The sequence below is a fragment of the Hyla sarda genome, chromosome 13 (assembly GCF_029499605.1).
Source record: "Hyla sarda isolate aHylSar1 chromosome 13, aHylSar1.hap1, whole genome shotgun sequence".
Lineage (NCBI taxonomy): Eukaryota > Metazoa > Chordata > Amphibia > Anura > Hylidae > Hyla > Hyla sarda.
The window spans coordinates 31201016-31213164 of record NC_079201.1 but is presented as its reverse complement, the minus strand read 5'-3'; positions in this window follow the sequence as shown (position 1 = coordinate 31213164).

Here is a 12149-nt window from a genome sequence, read left to right as displayed (position 1 = left end):
TCATATCCTGTTCTCATATTAAGGTTCTCGTATCCTGACCTCATATGTTGTCCTCAGTTGAGACTGAGCTGTGAGAAAGAGATTGTAGGGCAAAAATAAAAGTTGGCGTTGCTTTGCAGGAGCCTTTGGGAGGGGGCGTGGCTTGCAAGCTGAACTAACACATTAAGCGGGATGTGGGTGTATTGAATGTAAATGGTGCTTTCGACTTTGAGCAGAAACAAAAAAAAAAGGGGAAAAATAAAGAAAGGGAATCGTTTATTGTAGAGGCGGGGCTTGCAAGTTGGACCTAAAAAGTGCCAGGGGATGCAGAGTGGAGCTTTTGGAATTAGGTACCGGAAGTCCCATAGACTTGCATGGGACTTTAGACAAAAATCCCAACCCTGCAAATAGGGTTAATTTACCTATCCAATAGTTTTAGTTGACATAAGTAATGTGTATCAATTTTCATTTAACTATCTCCAGTGATGCTGAAACATGCATACATACATACACACGCACATACATTGGCCCTGATTTACTATCATAAACCTGACATGTTTTATTGGGTTGTGCGACAGATTCTGTCTCATTGCGACAGAATTCTGTCTGCACCAGAAATGAAAAACCCGACCAACTCTCCATTTTACTGAGAGAACCTGAAAAGGGGGCATGGCTGTCGAGGAAAGGGGGCGTGATTACAGAAAAGGGGTGTTTTCACAAAAACCCAAAATCTTTACTAAGGTTTCCACAGAAAATGTGGTGGAAAACCGGACAGATCAGAACATGTGTAAAAAGAGCAAAATGTAGGGAAAGTGGAAAATGTAGGGAAACCTTAGTAAATACTATGGAAATAAAATTGTTGCGAATTAAAACCCACAATGAAACCTACACAACACTCTTAATAAATCAGGGCCATTGAGTTTTATATAAATAGATAAAGCATATGCTTTGCATTGCCATATTCTAAATCTTATAGATTTTTATTTTTCCATCAATGGAGTTACGCGGGGACTTGATTTTTGTGCAGTGAGCGGAGTTTTTACTAGCACCATTTTGGAGTAGATGGGACTACTATTTGCATTTTTATCAATTTTTTTGGGACACAAAGGAAGCAGAAATCATCAGTTCTAGCACTGAGTATTTTTTGTTGTATATTGAGTTCACATTTGGGACAACAAAACATCATATCTTTGGTTGTATATTGCCACATATGGCATAATATTAATTGCTCTGTAGTTTAGATTTGCCTTAAGCAGGGTAGAATAGCAGCACAAATATAGCAACAACTAAGGCTTTCAAAAGGCCCTTAGCTGTCATAACTGATCCACATCCTGTGACTGCATCTTATTGGGGGGGGGGGGGAGCTTTTAATCAGAGGCCAGACAAGACCAGCATCTGACCTCCTAGATGCCATGGTCGCTATTGACCTTGGCATCTTTGGGGTTAAACAGCCACTGATGGCACTTGCCAGTTACAGATATCATCCAGTTCTGTACCATACACCCATACTTGTCAGGAAGGGGTTAAACCAATTGCCTTCTTGTTCCATTTTGTTGCTTCAAAAACAATTGCCAGTTTTTGATTTATTTATCTTTTTGCCATTTGGAAGGCAATCATTTTGTTTATTAGGAGTTATTACACTACTGGTTAAGATCTGTTTTTTTCCTCTGTTCTTCTCCTATGAAAGACTATATGTTCAGGCAGACCATGCCATGTCCCTGCAGGCACCTAATTCACATTCCTTAAAGGAAGAACCTGTAGACCAGCAAAAATAGAAAAATCAATGCAGCAGCCTACAAATGATAAATTCACACATGTGTTACGCCGAGCGCTCCGGGTCCCCGCTCCTCCCCGGAGCGCTCGCTACACTTCCCTCACTGCAGCGCCCCGGTCGGTTCCACGGACCCGGGGCGCTGCGTTACCACCTCCGGCCGGGATGCGATTCGCGATGCGGGTAGCGCCCGCTCGCGATGCGCACCCCGGCTCCCGTACCTTACTCGCTCCCCGTCAGTTCTGTCCCGGCGCGCGCGGCCCCGCTCCCTAGGGCGCGCGCGCGCCGGGTCTTTGCGATTTAAAGGGCCACTGCACCGCTGATTGGTGCAGTGGTTCCAATTAGTGTTTACACCTGTGCACTTCCCTATATCACCTCACTTCCCCTTCACTCCCTCGCCGGATCTTGTTGCCCTAGTGCCAGTGAAAGCGTTCCTTGTGTGTTCCTTGCCTGTGATTCCAGACCTTCTGCCGTTGCCCCTGACTACGATCCTTGCTGCCTGCCCCGACCTTCTGCTACGTCCGACCTTGCTTCTGTCTACTCCCTTGTACCGCGCCTATCTTCAGCAGCCAGAGAGGTTGAGCCGTTGCTAGGGGATACGACCTGGTCACTACCGCCGCAGCAAGACCATCCCGCTTTGCGGCGGGCTCTGGTGAAAACCAGTAGTGACTTAGAACCGATCCTCTAGCACGGTCCACGCCAATCCCTCTCTGGCACAGAGGATCCACCACCTGCCAGCCGGCATCGTGACAGTAGATCCGGCCATGGATCCCGCTGAAGTTCCTCTGCCAGTTGTCGCTGACCTCACCACGGTGGTCGCCCAGCAGTCACAACAGATTGCGCAACAAGGCCAACAGCTGTCTCAACTGACTGTTATGCTACAACAGTTACTACCACAGCTCCAGCAATCATCTCCTCCGCCAGCTCCTGTACCTCCTCCGCAGCGAGTGGCCGCTTCTGGAATACGACTATCCTTGCCGGATAAATTTGATGGGGACTCTAAGTTTTGCCGTGGCTTTCTTTCCCAATGTTCATTACACTTGGAGATGATGTCGGACCAGTTCCCCACTGAAAGGTCTAAGGTGGCTTTCGTAGTCAGCCTGCTGTCTGGAAAAGCCCTGGCTTGGGCCACACCGCTCTGGGACCGCAATGACCCCGTCACTGCCTCTGTACACTCCTTCTTCTCGGAAATTCGAAGTGTCTTTGAGGAACCTGCCCGAGCCTCTTCTGCTGAGACTGCCCTGTTGAACCTGGTCCAGGGTAATTCTTCCGTTGGCGAGTATGCCGTACAGTTCCGTACCCTTGCTTCAGAATTATCCTGGAATAATGAGGCACTCTGCGCGACCTTTAAAAAAGGCCTATCCAGCAACATTAAAGATGTTCTGGCCGCACGAGAAATCCCTGCTAACCTACATGAACTCATCCATCTTGCCACTCGCATTGACATGCGTTTTTCCGAACGGCGTCAGGAGCTCCGCCAGGATATGGACTCTGTTCGCACGAGGCGTTTCTTCTCCCCGGCTCCTCTCTCCTCTGGTCCCCTGCAATCTGTTCCTGTGCCTCCCGCCGTGGAGGCTATGCAGGTCGACCGGTCTCGCCTGACACCCCTAGAGAGGACACGACGCCGCATGGAGAATCTCTGCCTGTACTGTGCTAGTACCGAACACTTCCTGAAGGATTGTCCTATCCGTCCTCCCCGCCTGGAAAGACGTCCGCTGACTCCGCACAAAGGTGAGACAGTCCTTGATGTCTACTCTGCTTCTCCACGTCTTACTGTGCCTGTGCGGATGTCTGCCTCTGCCTTCTCCTTCTCTGCGGTGGCCTTCTTGGACTCTGGATCTGCAGGAAATTTTATCTTAGCCTCTCTCGTCAACAGGTTCAACATCCCGGTGACCAGTCTCGCCAGACCCCTCTACATCAATTGTGTAAACAATGAAAGATTGGACTGTACTATACGTTTCCGCACGGAGCCCCTTCTAATGTGCATCGGATCTCATCACGAGAGGATTGAACTGTTGGTCCTTCCCAATTGCACTTCTGAAATCCTTCTTGGACTTCCCTGGCTTCAACTCCATTCCCCAATCCTGGATTGGTCCACTGGGGAGATCAAGAGTTGGGGGCCCTCTTGTTCCAAGGACTGCTTAAAACCGGTTCCCAGTAAACCTTGCCGTGTCCCTGTGCTTCCTCATGTAACCGGTCTCCCTAAGGCCTATATGGACTTTGCGGACGTTTTTTGCAAAAAACAAGCTGAGACTCTACCTCCTCACAGGCCTTATGATTGTCCCATTGACCTCCTCCCGGGCACTACTCCACCCCGGGGCAGAATCTATCCTCTGTCCGTCCCAGAGACTCTTGCCATGTCTGAATACGTCCAAGAAAATTTAAAAAAGGGCTTTATCCGTAAATCCTCCTCTCCTGCCGGAGCCGGATTTTTCTTTGTGTCCAAAAAAGATGGCTCTCTACGTCCTTGCATTGACTACCGCGGTCTTAATAAAATCACGGTCAAGAACCGCTACCCCCTACCCCTCATCTCTGAACTCTTTGATCGTCTCCAAGGTGCCCATATTTTTACCAAACTGGACTTAAGAGGTGCTTATAATCTCATCCGCATCAGAGAGGGGGATGAATGGAAAACGGCATTTAACACCAGAGATGGACACTTTGAGTATCTGGTCATGCCCTTTGGTCTATGCAACGCCCCTGCCGTCTTCCAAGACTTTGTTAATGAAATTTTTCGTGATCTCCTATACTCCTGTGTTGTTGTATATCTGGACGATATCCTGATTTTTTCTGCCAATCTTGAAGAACACCGCCAGCATGTCCGTATGGTTCTTCAGAGACTTCGTGATAATCAACTCTATGCCAAAATAGAGAAATGTCTGTTTGAATGCCAATCTCTTCCTTTTCTAGGATACTTGGTCTCTGGCCAGGGACTACAAATGGACCCAGATAAACTCTCTGCCGTCTTAGATTGGCCACGCCCCTCCGGACTCCGTGCCATCCAACGTTTTTTGGGGTTCGCCAATTATTACAGGCAATTTATTCCACATTTTTCTACCATTGTGGCTCCTATTGTGGCTTTAACAAAAAAAAATGCCGATCCCAAGTCTTGGCCTCCTCAAGCGGAAGACGCCTTTAAACGACTCAAGTCTGCCTTTTCTTCGGCTCCCGTGCTCTCCAGACCTGACCCATCTAAACCCTTCCTATTGGAGGTTGATGCCTCCTCAGTGGGAGCTGGAGCTGTCCTTCTACAAAAAAACTCTTCCGGGCATGCTGTTACTTGTGGTTTTTTTTCCAGGACCTTCTCTCCGGCGGAGAGGAACTACTCCATCGGGGATCGAGAGCTTCTAGCCATTAAATTAGCACTTGAGGAATGGAGGCATCTGCTGGAGGGATCAAGATTTCCAGTTATTATTTACACCGATCACAAGAACCTCTCCTACCTCCAGTCTGCCCAACGGCTGAATCCTCGTCAGGCCAGGTGGTCTCTGTTCTTTGCCCGATTTAATTTTGAAATTCACTTTCGGCCTGCTGATAAGAACATTAGGGCCGATGCTCTCTCTCGTTCCTCAGACGCCTCTGAAATTGAACTCTCTCCTCAACACATCATTCCTCCTGACTGCCTGATTTCCACTTCTCCAGCCTCCATCAGGCAAACTCCTCCAGGAAAGACCTTTGTTTCTCCACGCCAACGCCTTGGGATCCTCAAATGGGGTCACTCCTCCCATCTCGCAGGTCATGCGGGCATCAAGAAATCTGTGCAACTCATCTCTCGCTTCTATTGGTGGCCGACTCTAGAGACTGATGTGGTGGACTTTGTGCGAGCCTGCACTATCTGTGCCCGGGATAAGACTCCTCGCCAGAAGCCCGCTGGTTTTCTTCATCCTCTACCTGTCCCCGAACAACCTTGGTCTCTGATTGGTATGGATTTTATTACTGACTTACCCCCATCCCATGGCAACACTGTTATTTGGGTGGTCGTTGATCGATTCTCCAAAATGGCACATTTCATCCCTCTTCCTGGTCTTCCTTCAGCGCCTCAGTTGGCTAAACAATTTTTTGTACACATTTTTCGTCTTCACGGGTTGCCTACACAGATCGTCTCGGATAGAGGCGTCCAATTTGTGTCTAAATTCTGGAGGGCTCTCTGTAAACAACTCAAGATTAAATTAAATTTTTCTTCTGCATACCATCCTCAATCCAATGGACAAGTAGAGAGAATTAACCAGATCTTGGGTGACTATTTACGACATTTTGTTTCCTCCCGCCAGGATGACTGGGCAGATCTTCTACCTTGGGCCGAGTTCTCGTATAATTTCAGAATCTCTGAATCTTCCTCCAAATCTCCGTTTTTCGTGGTGTACGGCCGTCACCCTCTTCCCCCCCTCCCTACCCCCTTGCCCTCTGGTCTGCCCGCTGTGGATGAAATTTCTCGTGATCTTTCCACCATATGGAAAGAGACCCAAAACTCTCTCTTACAGGCTTCTTCTCGCATGAAGAGATTCGCAGATAAGAAAAGAAGAGCTCCTCCCATTTTTTCCCCTGGAGACAAGGTATGGCTCTCCGCTAAATATGTCCGTTTCCGTGTCCCGAGCTATAAGTTGGGACCACGCTATCTTGGTCCTTTTAAAGTTTTGTGTCAAATTAATCCTGTCTCTTACAAACTTCTTCTTCCTCCTTCTCTTCGTATCCCTAATGCCTTTCACGTCTCTCTTCTTAAACCTCTCATCCTCAACCGTTTTTCTCCTAAATCTGTTCCTCCCACTCCTGTTTCCGGCTCCTCGGACATCTTCTCTGTCAAAGAGATTTTGGCCTCTAAAAAGGTCAGGGGAAGAACTTTTTTTTTAGTGGATTGGGAGGGTTGTGGTCCAGAAGAGAGGTCCTGGGAACCTGAGGACAATATCCTGGACAAAAGTCTGATCCTCAGGTTCTCAGGCCCCAAGAAGAGGGGGAGACCCAAGGGGGGGGGTACTGTTACGCCGAGCGCTCCGGGTCCCCGCTCCTCCCCGGAGCGCTCGCTACACTTCCCTCACTGCAGCGCCCCGGTCGGTTCCACGGACCCGGGGCGCTGCGTTACCACCTCCGGCCGGGATGCGATTCGCGATGCGGGTAGCGCCCGCTCGCGATGCGCACCCCGGCTCCCGTACCTTACTCGCTCCCCGTCAGTTCTGTCCCGGCGCGCGCGGCCCCGCTCCCTAGGGCGCGCGCGCGCCGGGTCTTTGCGATTTAAAGGGCCACTGCACCGCTGATTGGTGCAGTGGTTCCAATTAGTGTTTACACCTGTGCACTTCCCTATATCACCTCACTTCCCCTTCACTCCCTCGCCGGATCTTGTTGCCCTAGTGCCAGTGAAAGCGTTCCTTGTGTGTTCCTTGCCTGTGATTCCAGACCTTCTGCCGTTGCCCCTGACTACGATCCTTGCTGCCTGCCCCGACCTTCTGCTACGTCCGACCTTGCTTCTGTCTACTCCCTTGTACCGCGCCTATCTTCAGCAGCCAGAGAGGTTGAGCCGTTGCTAGGGGATACGACCTGGTCACTACCGCCGCAGCAAGACCATCCCGCTTTGCGGCGGGCTCTGGTGAAAACCAGTAGTGACTTAGAACCGATCCTCTAGCACGGTCCACGCCAATCCCTCTCTGGCACAGAGGATCCACCACCTGCCAGCCGGCATCGTGACAACATGGATACATCTAACCACTTCTGTTCCACTGTAGAAGTTGCGATGAGGATTTTTTTCTGAGAGCATTAACATTACCTGTATGTTGCTATTGGATTGCATTCATTTCTATCTTGTCTATCACTAATAATTGCTTAATATTTTTGACGTCTTCTTACATCTCATGTAATACATGTGAGAGGAATATTCCCCAATATAACCTCTACCTGGCAGAGGTATAGTAAGACCTGGAGAGTCTGGTCAGAATCAATAGCTTAAGATGAGAAACATAAAGGAATTGTAAATCCGGAGGGAAGGATATGGTCAAAGTTTGTAGGTAATTACTAAGTTGATTAGATTTAAGACCTTATAAAAGACCTAAAAACTAAGAAACAAAGTTAAAATTGGGTATTCTGAGTCACATTCAGCAAATTGAGGAGGTCTATGTTTCAGATTAGAATTCAGAGAGAGAGAGAGAGCGAGAGAGAGAGAGAGAGAGAGAGAGAGAGAGAGAGAGACAGGTGATACTGAGGAAGAAGTCATTCCTACTTCGAAACACACAGAAATGGGCATTAAACCATGTTTTAGTAAACCAGCGTTTTCTCACCCAAGCAATACCTTATTTAGAGCCATTTTTTTAAATAAGTTTGGACAAGGCATTTCAAAAGGCAAAGTCCTTTCTTCAGGTCCATGATGATGGACCCGAAGAAGAAAGGACTTTGCCTTTCGAAATGCATTGTCCAAACTTATGTACAAACAAACATTTTGCTTTCTGCACCCAATGCACTGTTCTAGACTTATTGTAGAAGCGCTACCAGCTCTGGTTGTTTTTTAGGGGCATTCCCCACCAGGAACACACCACACTCTTTCTACAATTCTGCATCTTCTACTGATCCAGTACAGATCCAGTACCGATGGGCCAGCCGCTCCCACGAACCCTACGACGTTGAATGCTTTAATCAGTGTTGTGCCTGCCAGCTCAACAAACAAAAATAAGCATACCCTTTGTTCCACATTCTACTATACACCCGCCAAGGGTAACGGTAGACCGCTAACTCTGTGTTTTCTTTTTCTACGCTTCTACAAGGTAAGAATGAGGGCAGTTCAACTGACAAAAATCAGAAGGGATACATTTTGTCATTCAGTTGGGCAGCCACAAGTTTTCGGCCTGTAAATTCAGTAAATAGTATTGTAGAAATTAAGAAAGATTAAATCATATACTGTGGAAAACTATAATGTAATTGGGATATAGATTGGCACTGCCCTAAATGTTTTTATATAATTGATAGGCTGCTACGATCACATGTCCAGGTTCCTGTAAAGATCAGTGACAGACCTGTTACAGGAACAACGGGGGGTTATTCTGAGCCATTTAAAAAAGCATATATATATATATATATATATATATATATATATATATATATATATATAGATACATATGTGATAATGATTTACATAGCAACACAACTGATAAAGAGCAAAACTGAAAAGGGTCCTTCCAGTCCAGCCCTATAAACCTATCGTGTTGATCCAGTAGAAGAAAAATCTTATATGGCAGTTACTAATTGCCTCATAATAGGGTCAACAATGCCTACAACTCCTAAAAGATGAGGCCAAGCCTCTATGATGTTTTACTTACAAGGTGGTGCTTATACCCCTTTCCAGCCTTCTTCTTCATTTTGTACTTCATTTTGAGTTTTATTTATTTTCATGTAATTTATACATTAGCAAGATGAACTTCTTCAAGTGAATAAAGCTTTGTGAAATTATGCCGTTCCAGTATTATTCAAGATTAGTAATGAAGGATTATACATAGGAAAACCAGCTCTGAATATTATGACAACCAGAGAGTTAGCGTCAAGAGAACAGGAGTGGCAAACTCTTTTATCCGTGGTTGATACAGATGCAGCCCATAGCAATTTGAATGTGTTTTATTTAGCATTTTTGGCCTTTCCCTTGTAATGGTGAAGTTAAAATATTCAAATGTCGTGTATTGTAGAACATACTTGCAGATGATAGTCACAATTCCCAATCTTTTCTAGCAAAAGTTAAAATGAAACCGACATTCAAAAATAAAAAAAAATGTGAGCTGTAACATTTAAATTTGACCCTTCAAACACTGGGCCAATTTTCTTTTATTGCACTTTTGTTTTTTCATTCTCATCTTTTAAAGGGGTACTCTGGCGCTAAGACATCTTATCACCTATCCAAAGGATAGGGGATAAGATGCCTGATCACGGGGGTCCTGCAGTTTGGGACTCCCGTGTTCTTTCATGCAGCACCCCGCTACCATCAGCCTCCGGAGCATGTTCGCTCTGGGGGCTGATGACTGCCGATCACGGGGCCGGAGTATTGTGATGTCACGGCTCCGCCCCCGTGTGATGTCACTCTCTGCCCCCAAAATGCAAGCCTATGGGAGGGGGCGTGACAGCTGTGTGTGGGTGCTGCCTGAAAGATCGCGGGGGTCCTGCTGCTGGGGACCCCCGTGATCTTTCAAGCAGCACCCACACACAGCTGGAATCTTATCCCCTATCCTTTGAATAGGGGATAAGATGTCTTAGCGGCGGAGTACCCCTTTAAGAGCCATAACTGTTTTCTTTTTTCATCTACATGCCCACATGAGAGCTTGTTTTTGGTGGGACCATTTGTACTTTGCAATGACTTCTTTAATTTTTTTCCACAACATATGCTCCAAAACAAAACAAAAAATTATGCTGTTCACCATACAGTCCGATTGACAACAATGTGTATAGTTTCCATCATAATTTACTACTACTGAAAAATATTGCAATGCCGGGGTTTGCTAATATTTTTTAATACATTTAGCCATAATGTTATATTTCAATAGTTAGGACAATTCTGTATCCAGTGATACCAAAGAATATTTATTTTTATTATGTTTACGATCCACACAACTGCACCACCTCTGACAGCTGTAACTGGCATCTAGACAACTTTGAACTTTGAAATTTGACAGCGGCATCTAAATGGTTAATACCTGGCCACAACGTCGGGGACTCGTCAAATCAGTTCATAGTAGAAATAGACTCGGCACTCATATGCAATCAAGAATGTGTAGGTTATTGCTGCGGAGATTGCTGCGGAGGCTTGTGCTAGAAAACGGCCTAACCCCGTTTTCTAGCACAAGCCTCCGCAGCAATCCTAGACATCTGATGTAGATCCTCTTATGGATCAAAACGTCATATTATAATTTGTTGGATTGCTGAATATGCGGAATAAACCTACACATACTTGATTGCATATGAGTGCCGAGTCTATTTCTACTATGAATTAAGGTGTGGGATCCTACTTGAGCACCATAATCATAGGAGAGTGCCATATATTATGTAAAAGGGAAATCAGTTCCAGCATAACCGGTGGGGAGGGTGAGCAAGTCAAGGCTTTCTACCTTCACTGGGAGGCCCTCTTCTCTGCTTCGACCCAGTCCCGGGGTAGGGAGGCTGCTGTGCATTGATGCCACCGGCTTCTAGGCAACAGGAAAAGACCTGCGCCGCTTAGAACAACAACTGGGGGTGAATAGATGATGGGAGGGGGATGGATGATGACAGGGGTGATGGATGATGACAGGGGGATGGGTGTTTGTGGCAGTGGATGATGACAGGGGGGATGGGTGTTTGTAGCAGTGGATGATGACTGGGGGATGGATGTTTGTGGCAGTGGATGATGATTGGCTTATACTCGAGTCAATATGTTTTTTCCCAGGTTTTTGGGGTGAAATTAGGAGCCTCGGTTTATAATCGGCTTATACTCGAGTATATACAGTACTTTAGTGGAGGCCAGACTCTCAGCAACCCTGCTGATCAGTTGTTTAATAGAGGTTGTGGTGCTCCATCAAATATGTACCCCCTGCGCCCTCTCCTGTTGTATGAAGTGCATTTAACAGCCAGGACCCACGGCTAATGGAGAACATTGCTTATCGGGCCGATGTCTGACATTAACCCTTTAAATGCTGCGATCAAAGTGCTGAAGATCAGTTACTGGTAGAATAAAAGGTGTCATTACAAAGTAAAATTGGTCTCGCAAAATACAAGCCCTCATAAATCTCCGAACTATCAAAATATAATGTTAATTATCTTGTACGGTAAACAGTGTAAACATAAAAAAAGAAAAAAAGTCTGAAATTGCTGCTTTTTGGTCACATCACATCCCAAAAAAATTAAATAAAAAGTGATAAAAAATTTACATATATGCAGTGGTACCAATAAAATCTACAGATTACTGTGCAAAAAATGAGCCCTTATATAGCCCTGTAGATGGAAAAATGTGAGAGTTAGAGGGGTCACAATAGGGCGCTGTACATTTTATGGTAGAATGAAAGGTGTCATTACAAAGTACAATTGGTCTCACAAAAAACAAACCCTCATATGGGTCTGTGGATGGATAATAAAAAATATATATACATTTTGGAAGGCAAGGAGGAAAAAACAAAAATGCAAAAATAAAACTGGCTTCGTCCTCAAGGGGTTAATTGACATAATGTGATACAATAGACATAATAAATGGTCAGGCCTGGGGCATTATGTATAAGATGCTAAATAAACCAATAAAAAGTGATGAATTATACAATTAAATAAATAGTGAGTCTAACTCATTTTTGAAAAAGGTATATGCAAATGCAATAGATACAAGGATACCGTAAGGGAAAGAATAATTAGATGCAATCCTATACACCAATTAATATATTTTTTAAATGCACACAAAGTTGAGATGCATAAATATTAG